General features: G+C 44.0%; 1 non-coding gene and 1 pseudogene across 1 annotated transcript; both read left to right on the top strand.

Annotated features, from left to right (window-relative positions):
• Positions 1–9,842: 9,842 nt before the first annotated feature.
• LOC124723273 lies at positions 9,843–9,960 on the top strand (annotated as a pseudogene).
• An 11,372-nt stretch (positions 9,961–21,332) lies between these two features.
• Positions 21,333–21,407, top strand: Trnar-gcg. The gene has a single exon. It is a non-coding gene; the product is annotated as a tRNA-Arg (tRNA).
• Positions 21,408–22,200: the final 793 nt, after the last annotated feature.

Here is a 22,200-nt window from a genome sequence, read left to right as displayed (position 1 = left end):
AAACTTTGAATTTTATTTTAATTTCAAATCTTCAGACCCCAGCATATTTTGTTATTGCTCAATGCTATTCAGCGATATTCACAAATAATTTGAAGACCATAGATAATGTGGTGTCACCGCCAGACACCACACTTGCTAGGTGGTAGCCTTTAAATCGGCCGCGGTCTGTTAGTATACTTCGGACCCGCGTGTCGCCACTATCAGAGATTGCAGACCGAGCGCCGCCACACGGCAGGTCTAGAGAGACTTCCTAGCACTCGCCCCAGTTGTACAACCGACGTTGCTAGCGGTGGTTCACTGACAAAATACGCTCTCATTTGCCGAGACGATAGTTAGCATAGCCTTCAGCTACGTCATTTGCTACGACCTAGCATGGCGCCATTATCAGTTGCTATTGATATTGTAAAGAATGTACAGACAAGAGCTACGTTCAACATTAATGGATTAAAGTTAAGTATTCCACCAGCTACAGCCTTTTTTTCTAGTCTAACTTCCTTGTCCTGTTCCAGACCTCACGCCAGCCTGCGTGAGCTAAAACGCGTGCCTTTCGGCTTTCTCTTACATTAGTGGGTTGGCCCTATTGCCAATCCACAACAGATTTCATTTTCATTTCCAATTTTCGTTGGTTAAAATCGACTTTCATTGTGATCAGCATGACGATAGAAGAACATATGGAGAAACAAACTATGATGTAATCTTCTGTTCATACATGTACTGCAGCTGTCTGAATATGAACTGTTTCAGCTCATAATCAGTCATGGTGTTACAGAATATAATTAATAATTTTTGAATTTGCTTAATGTCTGATAACTACTGAATAAATCCTTGTCGTTCCATACAATCACTATACCTTCAATTTGCCATTGCAGTATATACTAGATCAGATAATTTCTCAGTGTGCGCTAAGCCATTAGACAATGTTTCAGTCGTTACACTGATTGCATTAAAAAGTTGTTAATAAATGAATGTAGTAGCTCTATACAAACTCTGTTCAGATTTGTATTACCTGAATGTCCTGGTGTATGCTGTCGCCAGCACGCCAGGCGGCAAAGATAGTAGGCACTGGAGCATATGAGAGAGGCCAATGACAGACTCGCATGAAACGTACCGCCAACGCCCTCTCAGCCGCAAATATTTAGATCGCCGCCGCGGACCGAAGGACCCAGTCATTCACACATACATACACATATATACTGTGATCGAATTTGTACCATGATATCCTGAGATAAAATGATTTGTATAGCAGTTGATTGGTTGGTTTGGGGAAGGAGACCAGACAGCGTGGTCATCGGTCTCATCGGATTAGGGAAGGATGGGGAAGGAAGTCGGCCGTGCCCTTTCAGAGGAACCATCCCGGCATTTGCCTGGAGTGATTTATGGAAATCACGGAAAACCTAAATCAGGACGGCCGGACGCGGGACTGAACCGTCGTCCTCCCGAATGCGAGTCCAGTGTCTAACCACTGCGCCACCTCGCTCGGTTTGTATAGCAGTTCTCCAGTTTGTAAATCATCCATAGATCCTAAACGCCTGTGTGAAGCAGAGGTGGCACACATTAAGTCACAAACTGGGAAATTTGGAATTATTATCATACGTGGTATTACTGGAGTACTAGATGTGAACTCATGTAAAGGGATTATGATTCTGTCAAAATAGAAATTAATGTTTCATTGGTATGGTTGAAGGCCAGATTCAGTAGGAGGTAACGAAGGAGTTTTTCTTACCCTTACTGTAATTTTGAGGCACGGTAATTGCGCGGAAGCCATGTAAACATCCTCATAGAGGTACACAGAAACTTGCTAAAAAGTTATAATTTATCTTTTGAGAAACGGGAAATGTGCATTGCATTCCTGTTTGCCTGGGATAATTACAGCACAGTATCTCTAAAAGCGCCTGTATATGTAGATTATGACGCATTCACGTTCTGTCAGCCTAAAAAATTGTCCGCAGGATCGGCTCCTGCAGGGTTATAGCAGCTAAGTGGAATGCTTGCGTAGCAACATTGTGGTACTTACGGTTTTCAGCTGTCCACGGCGGAAAAGTGACACTTGGACTCCATATCACCTCGGCGCCGACCAAGTCTGCAATCAGAAGGCGTTTTGTTCCATTACTCGTTTACAGATAATGCGCGCAGCCGTCTAAGTGTGGCGCGAAGGCCCCAAATACAATTAAAATGTATCAAATTATGATGCGCGTTCCAGAAGTTCTTCACAGGCTGCGCGGCGAAGGTCTTTCTGATATTGACTCATGAGCCGTGGGACGATTGTGGCAGCAACATGATGCGTTCCAGGATGCTGTGTCAGGGCTTCATGACATGATCCAATCTACACAATACAAGGCTTAGAAGTGGTTGGGAATTCTTTGACACATATGCCGTACTGTGCATACGCAAGCGCTGCACTTGTAACCCGGTTACAGTTTCTAAGTATAAGTTACTTATCAAGATTAGTTTCTGAATTTTCTCGAGGTCTAAACTTAACAAAATTTTCTTTGACAAGATAAATACACTGAGGTGACAAATGTCATACGATGGCGATACGAACTTATGAGGTCAGCTCAAAAAATTCCGGAACAATCGTAATTTCGCGCCAATGGTGTGTTAGAGCTAAATGCGGTTGGCATCCCTGCACATGCCTGTGATTAATGTGTAACTGCCGAAAGTTTCATTGTTGAATGTCTATTAGTTATTGTTCAGTGCTGTATTGAGTAGGACGTTGTGTCCCACTGTCTGGGAATTTCGAGATTGCAGAGTTAGAGAAGCAACGCGTCTGCATTAAAATTTTGCGTGAAACTCAAGAAAACTTAACCAGAGACTCAATAGATGATGCAGGAAGCCTACGGTGACGAGTGCTTATGCTACAATCGGTATTACGGATGGTTCATACGGTTCAAAAATGGCCTTACGGGAGCTAAACATGTCCCTTGTTCAGGGTGCCCTTCGACGTCCACCAACGGTGCTCATGTCAGTAACGACAACGAAACTGTGCTGCCAATCGAAGACAGATTGTCCAAGAGATTACAGAAGAATGTAACACTTCACTTCGATCATGTCTTGAAACCCTGACACAGCATCTTGGAACGCATCGTGTTGCTGCCACAATCGTCCCGGGGCTCATGAGTCAATACCAGAAAGACCTTCGCCGCGCAGCCTGTGAAGAACTTCTGGAACGCGCAAATGAAAGCGAGATGTTCCTTAAGAGAACCATAACTGGTGTTGAGACATGGGTTATGATATTGAGACCAAGGTTCAGTCTCCACAATGGGTCGGGATAGGTTCTCCAAGACCAAAAAATGCTAGTCAGGTTATGTCAAATGTCAAAGACATAGTGATAGTTTTCTTTCACTTTGAAGGATTAGTTAATCATGAATTCGTGCCACAGGGACAAACTGTTAATCGATGGTGCTATGGACGCCTGTGAGAAAATGTGAGAAGGAAACGGCCTGGAATGTGGCGAGGCAATTCATGGCTCCTGCATCACGACAACGCACCCGCACATTCATCCCTGTTGGTGCGTGACTGTTGCACAAAAAACGAAATCACTGTGCTGCTTCATCCTCCATACTCTCCAAATCTGGCCCCTGTGTAGCTTTTTTTTATTTCCAAAGTTGGAAACCTCGTTGGAAGGACGAATATTTGCAACGATAGACGAGACAAAAGAAAATTACCAGACGGCACTTCGCGCGATATAACAAGAGCCGTACCAGAACTGCTTCCTAAAGTGGCGTTGGGAGCGGTGTATCAATTGTGGAGGAGAGCATTTCGAAGGAGACCATGCACAATAAGTAAAAGGTAAACGTAGAAGAATTTTGTGGACAAAGTTCCGGAATATTTTGAACAGCCGGTGGTAGTATCACGTGCAGAAGGTATAAAAGGGTTGTGCGTTCGCGGAGCTGTCATTTCTACGCAGGTGATTCATGTGAAAAGGTTTTCAACGTGACTATGGCCGCACGACGGTAATTAATAGACTTTGGACGCGGAATGGTAGTTGGAGCTAAACACATGGAACATTCCATTTAGAAAGTCGTTAGGGAATTCAGAATTCCGAGATCCATAGTGTCAAGAGTGTGACGAGAAAACCAAATTTCGCGCAATACCTCTCACCACGCATAAGGCAGAGACCGACGGCTTTAGCTTAACGACCGACAGCAGCGCCGCATGTGTAGAGTTGTCAATGCTAACAAACAAGCAACACTAAGTAAAATAACCGCAGAAATCAATGTGTGATGTACGAAGAACGTATCCGTTAGGCCAGCACGGTGAAATTTCGCTTTAATGTGCTATAGCAGCAGACGAATGACGACAACGCCTTTACCAACAGCACGATGGGCTCGTGACCATATCAGTTGGACCCAGGATGACTTAAAAACCGTGGCGTGGTTGGATGAATCCCAAGTTCAGTTAGTACGAGCTGATGGTAGGCTTCGAGTGTGGTGCAGACACAAGTTATCAACAAGGCACTGTGCATTCTGGTGATTGCTCCATAATTGTGTGAGCTGTGTTACTTGGAATGGACCAGTTCCTGCAGCCCAACTGAACAGATCATCGGCGGGAAATGTTTATCTTCCTTTGCAACCATTCATGGACTTCATGTTCACAAACAACGCTGTCATGTCACCGGGACACAAATGTTTCCGACTGGTTCGAAGAGCAATCTGGACATTTGGAGCGAATGATTTGGCCACCCAGGTTGCCCGACATGAATCGAACATTTATAGGACATAACATCCTGCACAGGCAACATTTTGACAATTGTGGACGGCTTTAGAGGCAGCAAGGCTCCATATTTCTGCATGGGACTTCCAACGACTTATGGAGTCCGTGTCACGTCGAGTTGCTACACCACGCCGAGTAAAAGGAAGTCCGACCACGATATTAGGAAATATCTCATTACTTTTGTCACTTCAGTGTACACAGCTTATTTCAGCATCAACAGACGCATGACAGCCGTGTGCTGCCATCAGAACCAAGGTCGAAGGAAAAGGGAGAATGGAAGGAGCGGAGGCAGGAACAGAAGGAAAGAAAATGTAATTTAACGTCCCGTCGACAGCAACGTAGTTAAAGGTGTGGCACAAGCGTGGACTGCGGAAGGACGGAGAAGAAAATCGACCGTATCCGCTTCAAGAGAAACATCCCGGCACTGGCTTCGATACTTGTGCAAACCACGGAAAACCTACATGACGATGGCAGCATAGTGTTCTGTACATTTTGAATGAGTGTTCAGTTTCTTAAGCACTGTGCCATTTCATTCAATCGAAGGAGGAAAATGAAGGCTGGTGGTTAACGTTTCGTCTAGTTGTGACCAGCAGCGACATATTCAGATGAAGCATGTAACCCATGAAAGAGCCGTATATATGGCATTACTCGTCACAGCCAAACATTTCGGTTTAGCGTACTATACGTTAATAGGAGATGCGTGCGTATGTCATTAAATGGCAATATAATAGTGCTCTCATGCTGCTAAGATCGTTTCAAATTATTATCCCAAGTGTTATCATTAAATCACATGGTGCACTGCATTTCAGGTCTCCTTAACTGACATAAAACAGGAACATCGCATACGTTTGTACACTGGAGAAACGATCAGATTTATCAGTGTACAGCAGTAGCAGAAAACATCTAGCACTTTTCATATGGTTTGAATGACTAAGAGTAATACTACGAAATGGAGCCAACACGCGATCACTAGCGACTGAGAGAGACATTTTGTGGAAGGTTCCTACGAGGTTGAAGAGGATCTGGTATGGAAACTGCACACAAGAGCCGGTGGTATCAAACCTTAGAGCACTGCTGTAGTGTTTGGAGGCATTCTGAAGTCAATATAAAATAAAACGACGAATGAATTCAAAGGCGTGATGCTACCTAGGACGGTAATAGGTTTGTATATTCCATACGATGTGTAATGGCTTGTTAAATACAGAGAACTGGAATTCAAAGTAGAGTGCGCAACAATTTTATTGCCCACAATAGATGACTTGAGTGGGTATCGTGAGAATAAGTTAAAAGAGAGTAGAACGCATACTGAGTCATAAAAATAAATAAATTTGTCCCTCTCTATGTACGAATGGATCAGGAATGGTCGTGGCTAATATTATTACGAAGTACCTTCCACCTAGCACTGTGTAGTATCTTGCTTAGTACATATGCAAATCTAGATAGCGTTGTAGTGAATTTGGGAACAACACTTCCCAAATAAATTAATGAGGCAGTAAGTCACTCTTCAAAGTAATGTTCACTGAAATCCCGAAAACTACGCTGCCAAACATCTTTCAAAGATTGTTAACAGCTGCTGTCTGTATTTTCCGACACGACACTTCGTGAGTTCTGTAGGTTATTACGCAATAGATTGACATTTGTATTTTACTTTCTCTTGGAATTCTTGTTTAACCATGGAGCTTTTACGTAAGATAACATAAACGATAAGCTGTCGTATGCCACCTAAATATCTTATTATTGACTGACATTTTAATTCGATTATCTGTTTATCATAATAAAAAATATAACGTAGAATAATTTATTGAACTAGAAGACTAAATTTCCGTGCCTCATTGCGATATTCTATAAATACCGGAGGTTTTTCGTAAATTGTTAACCATCAGCATGTAAAGTTTTATTTCTGTTGTAGTTCAGTAAGAAGTAGCGGACTAGGCTTTAGGGAAAAACATATCGATCCATAATTTTTCGCATCATATTTCTGTGGCTGCACACGGAAAATCTACAATATTTTTCTTCATCGCGGGAAGAATTCCCTTCCACCAACCAGGAATTATTGCCTCCAGTAGAGATATTGCATCAATGGAAGAAAACGTGTTGCTCATTACGACCCCAAATAACAAGAAATTAATGTTAGATAGTTTTGAAAGTGCTGTTGAACTCAAGATGATTAGAGACGGAGAACCAGCTCATTTGGACATCACGAACGAAGGAAATCACCGAGGCACATTTGAAGTTACAGTCCCAAATTCAAATTAACGTATTCGGATGGTAAGCCAACTGTCGGTCTTGTCTGTAGCTTATACGCTACTCCTGATAAGTCGTGGTCAAAACGGTGTCCTCTTTTAATAAAGAAATTTCTTGAAGAAAGATGTTTTTGTTGTTGGTGCTGCTAACTGAAGATGAAAATATAATAAGTAACATACAGGACAATAGAGGGATACCATCTATCTTAACCTATTGAAATATCAAAATTTACCATAAGGTGAGTTGTAGTACGAAGGACCGGTTGTTGTTTTGAATGTACAGTTAAGAACCAAAGAATGTGGTACACCTGCCTAATATCGTATAGGGTCCCCGCGAGTACGCAGAAGTGCCGCAACACATCGTGGCATGGACTCGACTAATGTCTAAAGTAGTGCTGGATGGAACTGCCACCACGAATCCCGCAGAGCTATCGATAAATCCGTAAGATTACAAGGGGGTGGAGATCTCTTCTGAACAGCACGTTGCAAGGCATCATAGATATGCTCAATAATGTACATGTCTGGGGAGTTTGGTGGCCAGCGGTAGTGTTTAAACCCAGAAGAGTGTTCTTGGAACTACTCGGTAGAAATTCTGGACGCGTGGGGTGTCGCACTGTCCTGCTGGAATTTTCCAAGTCCGTCTGAATGCACAATGGACATGAATGGATGCAGGTGATCAGACAGGATGCTTACGAACTTGTCACCTGTCATAGTCGTATCTAGACGTATCAGGGGACCCAAAGCAGTCCATCTGCACACGCCCCACACCATTATAGATCCTCCCCACCAGCTTCAACAGTCCCCTGCTGACATGCAGGGTCCATGGATTCATGAGATTATCTCCATGCCCGTACACGTCCATCCGCTCCATACAATTTGAAACGAGGCTCGTCCGAACAGGCAACATGTTTCCAGTTATCAACAGTCCAATGTCGGTGTTGACGGGCCCAGGGCGAGGCGTAAAGCTTTGCGTCGTGCTGTCACCAAGGGTGCACGAGTGGGCTTTCGGCTCCGGAAGCCCATATCGATGATGTTTCGTTGAATGTTTCGCACGCTGATACTTGTCGGTGGCCCAGCAATGAAATCTGCAGGAATTTGCGGAAGAGTTGCACTTCCGTCACGTTTAACGATTCTCTTCATTCGTCGTTGGTCCCGTTCTTGCAGGATCTTTTCCCAGCCGCAGCGATGTCAGAGATTTAATGTTTTACCGGATTCCTGATATTGACGGTACACTCGTGAATGATCGTACGGGAAAATCCCCAAGCTACCTCGGAGATTCAGTGTCCCATCGCTAGCGAGCCGACTGTAACACCACGTTCAAACTCACTTAAATCTTGATAACCTGCCAATAGCAGCAGTAACCGATCTAATAACTGCGCCCGACACTTGTTGTCTTACACAGCCGTTGCCGGCCCCAGCGCCGTATTCTGCCTGTTTACGTATCTCTGTATTGGAATACACATGCTTATATCAGTTTCTTTGGCGCTTCAGTGTAAATCCTCAATCTTTTAAGATGTAATACTTTCTAAGACATATGCTCTGTTTCCTTGGCGTAGTTTTCGTTCTTATACAAACACGTGAGTGTACACTCAGGTGACGAATGTCGTGGGATACCTTCTATTATAGTGTCGGACCTCCTTTCGCACATTGTGGTGCAGCAACTTGATATGGCGTGCACTTAACAAGTCACTGCAGCCAGAAAACGTACCAAAAAAATTCCACACAATAAAATGCTGAAACCAAAAGATTTATGACGTTTTTAAGGAGAGTAATCTAAAGTGGACTGCAGATACTATGCCATGCTGCCTTTACAGCCATCCATAATTGCGGAAGTGTTGCCGGTGCAGGATTTTGTGCGCTAACTGACCTCTTGATTAAGTCCCACAAATGTCAGATCGGATTCATGCTGAACTATCTGGGTGGGCAGATCATTCGGTCGAATTGTCCAGAATGTTCTTAAAATCAATCGAGAACAATTGTGGCCCGGTGATATGGCGCATTTTCACCCATAAAAATTCCATTGTTGTTTGTGAATATGAAGTACATGAATGGCTGCATATGCTCTCCAAGTAGCCGAACGCAACCATTTCCAGTCAATAATGGTTCAGTTGGACCAGAGGACCCAGTCCATTCCATGTAAACACAGGACACACCATTATGGAGAGACTATCAGCTTACTGAGTGCCTTGTTCACAACTAGGGTCCATGGCTTCGTGGGGTCTGCGTCATACTCGAACCCTACCATCAGTTCTTATCAACTGGAATCGGGGCTCATCTGACCAGGCCACGATTTTCCAGTCGTCTAGGGTCCTACTGACATGATCACGAGTCCAGGAGAGGCGGTGCAGGCCATTTCGAGCGGCTGGCAAAGGCATTCGCGTCGTTCGTCTGCTGCCATAGTCCGTGAAAGCCAGATTTCCTTGCGCTGTCCTAACGTATGTTCCACATTGATTTCTGCGTTTATTTCACGCAGTGTTATTTGTCTGTTAGCACTGACAACTCTACGCAAACGCCGCTGCTCTTGGTCGTTAAGTGAAGGCCATTGCGCTGCCCTTGGTGAGAGCTAATGCCTGAAATCTGGTATTCTCGGCACACTATTCGCGCTGTGGATCTCGGAATATTGAATTCCATAACGATTTTGTCCCATGCGTCAAGCTCCAAGTATCATTCCGTGTTTAAAGTCTGTTAATTCCCGACGTGCGTCCATAACCACATCAGAAACCTTTCCTCATGAGTAACCTGAGTAGAAATGACAGCTCCGCCGATGCACTGCCCTTTTCTGCCAGGTGTTCGCAGCACTACCCCCATTTCTCTATTTACATATTACTATCCCATGACTTTTTTCGCCTCAGTGTACACTGAAAACTAAACTATATTAATATTCTGTGCAACGGCCTTGCCGCAGTGGGTACAACGGTTCCCGTCAGATCACCGAAGTTAAGCGCTGTCGGGCGTGGTCGGCACTTGGATGGGTGACCATCCAGGCCACCATGTGCTATTGCCATTTTCGGGGTGCAATCAGCCTCGTGATGCCCACTGAGGAGCTACTCGACCGACTAGTAGCGGCTCCGGTCAAAGAAAACCATCATACCGACCGGGAGAACGGTGTGCTGACCACACGCCCCTCCTATCCGCATCCTCATCTGAGGATGACACGGCGGTCGGATGGTACCGATGGGCCACTTGTGGCCCTAAGACGGAGTGCTTTAATATTCTGTAGCCACAATTTCATTTAGCAATGGCCTGTTTAAAAATTCACTCGTGGCACCAAGGCTGGAGCGAGCGCTGACATGTTGATACAAAGTTATGAATATGTCACCCAGAAAATTGCAGTTCTTTGGTGCCATCGGCGTGACGTGAATCAAAGCCACTGAGTACGTTTTTGCACATGTTTGCCAGTTGCGAACAATGTTGAGGGACACAGAAAATCTGCGAGAAGCAGTAAGGACTGAGGCTGAATTAGTGGTGGGTGACGTCAGAAAGGTAGGGTATGTGAAAGCAACTATAGCCGGTCAGAATGCTTTTGTTGTAACGCTGGGCACAGGGAATGATTTCAAGCCAACTTTTGTCTTATCTAATGAGGTGAAGAACGTCAGTGGAGGAATGAAGCAGCAAAATGTCCAGTTTGTGTCTGTTTGCATTTTGCGGTTTCGGTTTGATGAGCCAGAAAAAGTACCAACAATATTCCATGCAATAAAATGCTGATCATGGAAGAATGTATGACGTTTTAAGGAGAGTAATTTAAAGTGGACTGCAGTTCTGCTATCTCATTTGAATGATAAGCCAAGCAGTTACTACTAGCTTAAACATGGATCTTCATCTGCACCTGCTATTTCAAAAGAATATATTTGAGTTTTCACGATAGAAAGCTTATCCAAACCAGAACATTACGGCCAAACCTGTGGAATCGGTAACACTCCCGAGTCTGAAGTGAAATGATTGTATTGCTGTTGTATGTAAAAATTAAGTTTGTCAAACTGTCAAATTATTAATTAAATATGGAAGTCAGTAAAAGTTAAGATTGAAATTGTGTGGATTTTGCTGTTGAGCATAAATTTTTGACTAACACATTTAATTATAAATGTACTGAAACTTCAGTTTGTTATTCTGAAAACGGCCCATTTAAAAATTTCTGACTGCATAGGAATATTTTCGCAGTAAGAGACCACATTTAATCACTTCTTTTTATGGAAGAAATCTGAATCGTTTTGTGACCATTGTAAGTCAACAACTAAAGGTTAAACAATTCATGAAGGTGAATGAGAAATCTATACTTTTTTGTTTATCGTGCCCTTGGTTGTAATTTGTGAGCTCATACTAGGATGTGTATGAGCTATTTTTATAACTGGTTTAACTTTTCAAACTGAACAAAGGAACCTGGTATAAATTTTCTATGTAAAGGTGGAAGTAGTGTATTATAATTGCATAAATAAAAATAGAACAACTTATAAAAAACAGAATCTTAGAAAAGTACACTCCTGGAAATTGAAATAAGAACACCATGAATTCATTGTCCCAGGAAGGGGAAACTTTATTGACACATTCCTGGGGTCAGATACATCACATGATCACACTGACAGAACCACAGGCACATAGACACAGGCAACAGAGCATGCACAATGTCGGCACTAGTACAGTGTATATCCACCTTTCGCAGCAATGCAGGCTGCTATTCTCCCATGGAGACGATCGTAGAGATGCTGGATGTAGTCCTGTGGAACGGCTTGCCATGCCATTTCCACCTGGCGCCTCAGTTGGACCAGCGTTCGTGCTGGACGTGGAGACCGCGTGAGACGACGCTTCATCCAGTCCCAAACATGCTCAATGGGGGACAGATCCGGAGATCTTGCTGGCCAGGGTAGTTGACTTACACCTTCTAGAGCACGTTGGGTGGCACGGGATACATGCGGACGTGCATTGTCCTGTTGGAACAGGAAGTTCCCTTGCCGGTCTAGGAATGGTAGAACGATGGGTTCGATGACGGTTTGGATGTACCGTGCAGTATTCAGTGTCCCCTCGACGATCACCAGTGGTGTACGGCTAGTGTAGGAGATCGCTCCCCACACCATGATGCCGGGTGTTGGCCCTGTGTGCCTCGGTCGTATGCAGTACTGATTGTGGCGCTCACCTGCACAGCGCCAAACACGCATACGACCATCATTGGCACCAAGGCAGAAGCGACTCTCATCGCTGAAGACGACACGTCTCCATTCGTCCCTCCATTCACGCCTGTCGCGACACCACTGGAGGCGGGCTGCACGATGTTGGGGCGTGAGCGGAAGACGGCCTAACGGTGTGCGGGACCGTAGCCCAGCTTCATGGAGACGGTTGCGAATGGTCCTCGCCGATACCCCAGGAGCAACAGTGTCCCTAATTTGCTGGGAAGTGGCGGTGCGGTCCCCTACGGCACTGCGTAGGATCCTACGGTCTTGGCGTGCATGCGTGCGTCGCTGCGGTCCGGTCCCAGGTCGACGGGCACGTGCACCTTCCGCCGACCACTGGCGACAACATCGATGTACTGTGGAGACCTCACGCCCCACGTGTTGAGCAATTCGGCGGTACGTCCACCCGGCCTCCCGCATGCCCACTATACGCCCTCGCTCAAAGTCCGTCAACTGCACATACGGTTCACGTCCACGCTGTCGCGGCATGCTACCAGTGTTAAAGACTGCGATGGAGCTCCGTATGCCACGGCAAACTGGCTGACACTGACGGCGGCGGTGCACAAATGCTGCGCAGCTAGCGCCATTCGACGGCCAATACCGCGGTTCCTGGTGTGTCCACTGTGCCGTGCGTGTGATCATTGCTTGTACAGCCCTCTCGCAGTGTCCGGAGCAAGTATGGTGGGTCTGACACACCGGTGTCAATGTGTTCTTTTTTCCATTTCCAGGAGTGTAGTATCTCACAAACAGTACATAATAGCAGCCGGTAGCACACATTCTTCTTTTGCCTGCATTGTGTGGAATAATCGGTACTGTGTTTGAACCTGTTCCGACAGTTACATTTATGGTTAACAGATATGAGAGTAGTTCTTTATTCGCCGTTCAGCGAAGACAAATGCTCTCATTAGTTACGATACGTCAAGGAAAGTGTTGTGAACCATTCCCAATAACAAGAAGAGAGTCTTGTCATGGATATGACAACGTAATATCCAGTTGCAAAATCAATGCCGGAAGCTTTATATCAGTCAACTGGTAACTAAGGTCGAACCGTTGCCTCTCTTTCTTCATTTCCGTCGCTATTACTTACTTTTCCAAATGTATAAATTTGTGTCAGCAGAAAGTTGCGTATTGTCGCAGGGCAGTGATTTTGTTTCATTATGTTACCAACAAAGCAATCTAGACAGAGTTTTTGTTTAGCTTCAATTACCGGTTTCGACCGGATCTGCAGATTGCATAGTTCGGCCACAGTTAACTAAAAACTATATTCGGACTGTTTTGTTTGTACAATGTATCTTGCAATGAATTTCGCAAGTCATAAACACGTGCTGAAAACTTAACACTGAAATTTCAACAACCACCGTGCAGTTAAAAGAAGTGTAATGAAGAGGGCTTATTATGCTACATAACCAAGATTGAGAGGTGTTAGATGTTTTGTGTAGCTTTTACTGCAGGCAACGGTGTATTTTCTTTAAAAGGACTTGGAAAAGCTGCTTTACTCGTTAAGATGTACGAAAGTCCGCAATTGGTATTAGCTCTTTTAATGTTGTCTAAGCGCCCTTACCGTCATTTCTTTTAAGCACAACTTAACATTGAGTATCGTTCTCGGCAAACTTGAAGACGGCTTTTTAGCTAAAAGATCTGTGTCTTAAGTGACTGTAATTGCGGAGTTAAAAAAAAATCAATATTAATTATATGAACATAGATAAATGTTTTTAACAACGCACTTGTTTTGCAACCTACCCTGAAATGATAAACGTAAACATTGTCCCTTGTAGGCTTTCATGCGATTTTTATTTAATTGTGCGATTATCTAATTTCGGTTACGTGTCATTGTCAAGCACCTGTAAAACCAACATGGAAAAGCACTACATTGTCCGCATACGTCGCCATGTATAAATAACACTTTACACACCGCACATTAAGATAAAACAGTAATGTTTTATCTTAATGTTAGGCGTATAAAATTATTTATATGGCTCTGAGCACTATGGGACTTAACATCTATGGTCATCAGTCCCCTAGAACTTAGAACTACTTAAACCTAACTAAGCTAAGGACATCACACAACACCCAGCCATCACGAGGCAGAGAAAATCCCTGACCCCGCCGGGAATCGAACCCGGGAACACGGGCGTGGGAAGCGAGAACGCTACCGCACGACCACGAGATGCGGGCAATTATTTATACATGGCGATGTACGCAGACAGTGTAGTGCTTTCCAAGGTTGGTTTTACAGGTGCCTGACAACGACACATAGTCGAAATTAGCTAATCGCATGATTAAGTAAAAATAGCATTACAGCCTACTACGGACATGTTTACGTTTAGTAAACACCTGGAGGCTGTGGATCCCCACAAATACAGAATTTCAACTCTGAACTAAGGAATTTATAAATGTACACAGTGGTGAGTGTATTTTAGAGCTTAATAGAAGAGAACAGGTTAGTAGCGGTCTGTAAAGAAGCACATTCTTCAGTTATTTCGGCTGGCTAATACAGTAACATATTTGTTGCTGCGTGATAAACTTCTTGAGTCGAAAGTTCTTCACACCAACAGGGCAAGTTTCGAGAACTATGTACAGCTTTATGCTGGAAGCAGTTTGATACACCGAAACAGAGGTAGTGTCGAGTTTGCTCACATGAAGTGTAGTTTGGTCACTATTTATGACAGAGTATATTTGTGCCACACAAAACAATCTCATTTGCAAACACAAGCGTTTAACAAATGACACTGTCATTTGTGAGAAAGTGTTTCCGATAACAGTTGCGGTACTATGCTGATAGATCTTGACAAAACACCAAACATCTGTAACGATTGGTAACTGTCTTTTAATGGAGAGAAATGTGAAACAGTGATCTTGTACAACTGAAAATGTGAGAGCATTTGTGTACACAGCTAATACGTTGCACCTGAAGCTATCTCTGGTTTCAAATGTATGGGAATAACAATCTGAGAAGCAGTGTAGTGGAACGGCAGCTTAAGTTCAGTCGTAGGTAAAGAAAATGACAGGCTTCGTTTCACTATACCACACTAGGAAAGTAAACTTTGTCCGCTATAGTATGGACCTTTCTCGGAATAGTGTAAACGCTTAGTAATTTCAGCTTGAAAACGTATACCGTGGTTCAGAGTCCACATTATACTGTAGATCCACTTGAAACTGACTGAGGAAGTTCAAATGAAGACAAGGGCATACTACCTCAAATAGGACCACGAAGTAGAGAACTATGGAATTTCAAAGTACGCTTAGGGTAGCTGACAGCTTTACCTAAAGGCTGCACTGCTTTAACCTGAAGACACTTGGAAAAAAAACTTTAAACACGAAAACCTATTGAGAAAATACAAGAAATCTGAATAAAAGATTTACCGGTAGTAACATTATTCGAAACCTCATGCAAAATATCATCGCCGATAGAAAAGTCCGAAGAGTCATTATTCCTACTCTCCATCCGCGCAGTTAGTCACTGCATCTTATCGTTTGTAGCCCCTGACAAGAAGAAAATCTAATCTTTCTGCCCCTAAGGCTGTTGTTTTATAATTATTTTCTTGTGACCAGTTTCTCGATGTACGAGAATCAGTTCTTCGTCACTTCCCAACTGACGTCAACTGCTTCATACACTGGTGTCGAGGCCGGCCGGTGTGGCCGTGCGGTTCTAGGCGCTTCAGTATGGAACCGCGTGACCGCTACGATTGCAGGTTCGAATCCTGCCTCGGGCATGGATGTGTGTGCTGTCCTTAGGTTAGTTAGGTTTAATTAGTTCTAAGTTTTAAGGGACTGATGACCACAGATGTTAAGTCCCATAGTGCTCAGAGCCATTTGAACCATTTGAACCACTGGTGTCGAAAATTAAATCAACAATTGGAAATTTTACAAGGTTGCGTTATACTGCAACATGCATAACAGTAGACATAAATGTTGTTCGGTTTTTCTAACTTACATTCATATTCTGACAACTGGTTAATGTGCTGAATTTGGAGTGTGACCACCTCTGGCAGCAATACATGCCTGACAACGACGGGGCATGCTGTGAATCATGTCATGAATTTCATGTTGAGGCAATATCGCCTATTCTTCCTGCAGAGCTGCGCGCAAGTCTTGGAGTGCAGTTGGTGGATGCTGACGCGATGAAACCCGTGTCACTAATGTGTCTCAGACGTGCTCGATGGGATTCAAATTGGGAGAGCGAGCAGGCCACGCCATGGGTGCAAATTCTTCCGTGCTATATGAGGTCGAGCATTATCGTTCATCAGTACCAAGTCTGGGCCCACAGCATCCCGCAACAACCCTTTGTGAGGTCCCAAGATCTCGTCACGATAGATGACAGCAGTTAAACCTTGCCGATTCAGCCGTACAATTTCATGAAGAGCTGTTCGAGTTGTCAACATAATCCCTGCTCACACCCCTAGGGACCCACCCTCCAGATGTGCATTGACCCATTTTTCGACTATCCAGGTGGCATGTCGAAGGCTCTACTCTAGACGTTCCCTTCTGTGAAGACACGTCAGAGGTACACATACAGCAGGTCTCTGACAAAGGTCACTCTGATGAAGCCTTCAGTACACCAACTGCCTCCGTACAACACGTCCAGTGGATGCTGCCAGGTCAGATGCCAGCTGCCGCGCAGTAGTAAGACGGTACTGTTTTGCCCTTACGAGGGGCGTTTGAGAAGACCGTGCGAAGTCCGAGAGACGGAACCACCGGCGAGTATCGAGGTCATGTTTAGTTAGTAGCATCTTTGGAAAGAACGCACACCAATTTTCAGCCATATTGGTCTATTTCTCTGTGTTTGGCATTCGTGTGAATGAAGGAAGTCGAGTGATTGTCAAAAAATGGACGAAAAAGAATTTCGTGTGGTGATTAAACATTACTTTATGAAAGGCAAAACGCCTCAGGAGACTAAAGAGAAGCTTGCTAAACATTACGGTGACTCTGAACTTTGGATCAGAACAGTTTATAAGTGGTTTCCAAATTTTCGGAGTGTCGATATGGGCACAAGTTATGCTGAACGTTCTGGACGCCCTATGGAAGTTACGACTCCAGAAATCATTGACAAAATCCGTGATATGGTGAAGGAAGACAGAAGACTTAAGGTGCGTGAGATTGCTAGTGCTGTGGGCATTTGGAATTAACGGATACATAATTATTTTACATAAACATTTGGACATGAGAAAGCTATCCGCAAGGTAGGTTCCGCGATTGCTCACGCTTGACCAAAAACGGAATCATGTGAAGTGTTGCAAGTATGGTTTGCAGCTGTTCAGGAAGAATCCACAGGACTTTAAGCGTCGTTTCGTCACTGTGGATGAAACATGGATACATTACTATACTCCTGAGACCAAACAACAATCTAAACAATGGGTTACCAAGGGAGAATCTGCATCAAAAAAGGCGAGGACTATTCCTTCGGCCGGAAAGATTATGGCGACTGTCTTTTGTGAGTCGCTAGGGATAATCCTCATCGACCATCTGGAAAAGGGTAAAACTATTACACGTGAATATTATTCATCGTTATTGGACAGTTTGAAAACCGAGCTACAAGAAAAACGCCGGCGATTGGACCGCAAAAAAGGCCCTTTCCATCACGACAATGCACCAGTACACACCTCAGCAGTTGTGGTCGCACAATTAATGGAAATAGGATTCCTAATTTTTTCACATCCCCCCTGTTCTCCAGACTTGGCTCTCTCGGACTACTATTTCTTCCCCAATTTGAAGAAATGGCTGGCCGGCCGCGGTGGTCTCGCGGTTCTAGGCGCGCAGTCCGGAATCGTGCGACTGCTACGGTCGCAGGTTCGAATCCTGCCTCGGGCATGGATGTGTGTGATGTCCTTAGGTTAGTTAGGTTTAAGTAGTTCTAAGTTCTAGGGGACTGATGACCACAGCAGTTGAGTCCCATAGTGCTCAGAGCCATTTTTGAAATGGCTGGCGGGACAAAGATTTTATTCAAACGAGGTGATTGCAGCAACTAATAGCTATTTTGCAGACTTGGACAATTCGTAAGGGATCAACAAATTAGAACAGCGTTGGACGAAATGTATAAGTCTCTAAGGAGACCATGTCGAAAAATAAAAAAGGTTTCCCTCAAACACGTAAGTAGTTTTTATTTTGCACGGACATTTCAAACGCCCCTCGTACAGCCAGATAACGGACCTCTCTTTCTGTCAATTGGTCGGCCTTGCCCTGACCTTCGGGATACAGTTTCGGTTACTGTAAACTGTCGCCACATCCAAAAATAACAGAACGATTTATGATAAACCATCGGGTCACATCAGTTTGCGAATGTACTGCTTTCATTCTTCCTATGGTCTTCCACCGCAGAGAGTAAGGGTCTTCTCTGTGCCATACTGCACCGTCTATAACTGTGCACACAGCGATTGCGGATGTGAGTCTACCCAGAAAACAACACCCCATTTGACAGATGCCCTGGCGTTATCATTGGCGTGGTTCTCCGTTGAACTGGAATACCATCTTCCGTGCAGAACACGATCGTACAGACATCTGTTGACAATTTGAATGATTAAATCATGAATTATAGACAGGACGGGGAAATAGCGGTTTGTTGCTTGATTTTTGAACATTAATGTATTTGCCTACTGACTCCGATCAAGGCTCTCAATGATGATTGTCTCAGACGAGAATGACGTTTCTCTCATTACCTTTTCATGCTTTTAACTGAGTGACTATTTACTTTCTGTCGCACGCATTCATTTCAACGATTCTCGAGCTATTACTCAAGTAGTATTAGATACGCTTTGTTGAAAAAAAATATTTAGGAATTTCGTCTACCACAGTACTCTTCTCCCCCTAGATATGGGTCGTTTAATCCTCTTAACGTTACATCCCACCATCCGCCCTAGCTATGCACTGTTTTCCTTTATCCTGGCTGCCCATCAGCATCGTTCATGATAAAAGAAACATTTATTCGTGCTCTATATAAGTTCTAATGTGACTATCGCTTTTCCCTTTTGCAACCATCTCAGCATATCTTCTGGTTTCATTATCCCCTTTCTTTCGATGGTTTCACTTATAGGGTACCTGAAACATATCCGCAATACGTATTACGAAAATTTTAGACGTACTTACGAACTCACCACATTATAAAGAATCCGAAACTATTTCCAACAAATATATTGACTTTTTTGTTTTCCGTTTGCTTTTTAATGCCCAGGCTGAAAGTGATTTCAGCTTTGCTACTGTAATTCTGAAGTATTTTTTAGTGAAAGTAAATTCCAGAAGATTAACAGAATTGGCACTAAGGAATCAAGAAACAGGCGAAATTTATGTATAACTTACGAAAGGAATGTGTGAAGCTAAATTTTTGCATGTTGTTCTGAAAATAATGATATTTATTTATGCTGCATGCTCGTTACGACTTCCGTATCGGTGGACGCTTTCGTGGCGACTACATTGTTCTACACACGAATGCAATAACTGTCCTGTTGCTGACGTAACAGGAAGTGGCGGTTATTCAATTGCCTTGCACGGGAAGCGTGGGTAACTGTCGAGGCAGCCAATCGTGCCTAATTCGTGGCCGCTATTGAGACGAGAGAACAGTTACAGACAGCCAAGCCAAAACAGCCCCACTTTATTTACAGACAGATCGCGTGACGAGTACGTTACTTCTCAAATTACATTTCGATGACGTTACTACTTCATTGTGTTAGTGGAAGCAGCGTAGTAGGTTCTATGAGTGGGCATAAAAATAAGACGAGTAAGATATATAGTTTCAGTATTGCTGTATAAAGAACAGGACGTATCAAAAATATGATTCCCTATTTTTTAACTATATCGTAGATCTCTCGAACAAAAAACCTTGTCCAGTAGTTGGAAGAAAGCACATGTCACATCCATTTACAAGAAGAGTAGTGGAAGTAATCCACAAAACTAAAGTCCAATATTCTTGACATCGATTTGTTGCAGAATGTTGAACAAATTTAGAGCTCAAAGATAGCCAACTAGCAAGTATTCCGAAAAAAATCTAAGATGTGAAATCCATCTCGCACTTTCCTCACATTACATACTTTATATTTTTATTCTCGTATCTGAAACATACATATTGCAAATAGTTATGACTGCAATACGCTTGCCCAAAAGTTGACCACTTACAATGAATTTTCTGTTCCTTGATGAAGCCCATCATCTGTGCAGGAGGCTGGACACGGTCGGCGTTGAAGGGTATGATGAACAGTCTGGTCTTCTGCACAGTCACACTGAATATAATCTTTATCAGTGTAGCCCCATCTTTCCAAATCAACCTTTGATACTCCACATCTCAGTGTATTCAGGGACTTTCGAGTCGTCCACTTCTCGTCATAGCCGGGGCGTAAAGTTTCATACACTTTTTTCAGCCTAGGGGAATTATGCCGCACACCTCTATAGCTGCAACATAGCATTTTCAGCAGTGATTCTAAGTGCAGTTCATGTTCTAAGGAAAGTCCTCCCTGACTTCCGTCGTTGAGGTGCTGCTCCTGCTCGTACAGAGGATGGGCTCTCTGCTGATCCACTGTCTTTATTTTCTCATTCGCAGCTATTTTTCTTCGAGCAGAAGATGGTGCCATTCCTGTAAAGTGGTAAAGCCATTCGACTGAAGTGGATTTCAAGGAGCTTTTTATGGCTCTGCAGGTGTCAGGGGGAGCTGTGTTCATCTGTTTGGCATGTGTTGGGTTATACAAGTGTGTGTGTATGTGAAACTTCCTGGCAGATTAACACTGTGTGCCGGACCGAGACTCGAACTCGGGACCTTTGCCTTTCGCAGGCAAGTGCTCTACCAACTGAGCTACCCGAACACGACTCACGACCCGTCCTCACAGCTTTACTTCTGCCAGTACCTGCCAAGTTTCGCAGGAGACCTTCTGTAAAGTTTGGAAGGTAGGAGACGAGGTACTGACAGAAGTAAAGCTGTGAGGACGGGTCGTGAGTCGTGCTCGGGTAGCTCAGTTGGTAGAGCACTTGTCCGCGAAAGGCAAAAGTCCCGAGTTCGAGTCTCGGTCCGACACACAGTTTTCTGCCAGGAAGTTTCATATCAGCGCACACTCCGCTGTAGAGTGAAAATTTCATTCTAGAAACATCCCCCAGCTGTGGCTAGCCATGTCTCCGCAATATCCTTTCTTTCAGGAGTGCTAGTTCTGCAAGTTTCGCAGGAGAGCTTCTGTAAAGCTTGGAAGGTAGGAGACGAGGTACTGGCAGAAGTAAAGCTGTGAGGACGGGTCGTGAGTCGTGCTCGGGTAGCTCAGTTGGTAGAGCATTTGCCTGCGAAAGGCAAAGGTCCCGAGTTCGAGTCTCGGTCCGGCACACAGTTTTAATCTGTCAGGAAGTTTCATATCAGCACACACTTCGCTGTAGAGTGAAAATTTCATTCTAGTCTGTGTATGTGTCTGCAGCTTACGGGCGCAGCTATCAGCGCCCTTATACACATTAAAAGAAAAAAATGTGGGTGAAATGACTAAAATCGTTGTCACCCAGTAGAAGCAAATTCCGGCTGTGGTGGTCTCGCGGTTCTAGGCGCTCAGTCCGGAACCGGGCGACTGCTACGGTCGCAGGTTCGAATCCTGCCTCGGGCATGGATGTGTGTGATGTCCTTAGGTTAGTTAGGTTTAAGTAGTTCTAAGTTCTAGGGGACTGATGACCACAGATGTTAAGTCCCATAGTGCTCAGAACCATTTGAACCAATTTTTTTTTTTTTTTTTTTTTTTTTTTTTGAGGAGGAAACCTATAAAATAATACTCATTCACTCACCCTCACCTCACTCGCGCTAGATTACAGTCATTTAAATTATACTAGGCATGCATACTCTCCCCCAGAACAACGTAGTGCCATGTCAGAAGTGCTTATAGTTTTACGTTGACTACCCCCTATCCTCACCCACCCTGTGATCCTGGCAGTTTCTGAAGAAGATTTTTCCTACTGGAAACTTTTGACTTGCATTTCGCGCCGTGCTTCCTGAAAGTAAGAGATCTATCAAGTATCACACCTAGATATTTTGGTATCTCACAGTTTTCATGTTCGACATTTGATCGTAATATCTTTAATCTGCGACTAGTTTCCTTGTTTCTCAAACGAAAAGCACACACCTGTGTCTTTGAGGG

Source organism: Schistocerca piceifrons, chromosome X, assembly GCF_021461385.2.
Source record: "Schistocerca piceifrons isolate TAMUIC-IGC-003096 chromosome X, iqSchPice1.1, whole genome shotgun sequence".
In the NCBI taxonomy this organism is placed as follows: Eukaryota; Metazoa; Arthropoda; class Insecta; order Orthoptera; family Acrididae; genus Schistocerca; species Schistocerca piceifrons.
The sequence above is the reverse complement of the archived record's forward strand: the minus strand, read 5'-3'. Positions and strand labels throughout refer to the sequence as shown.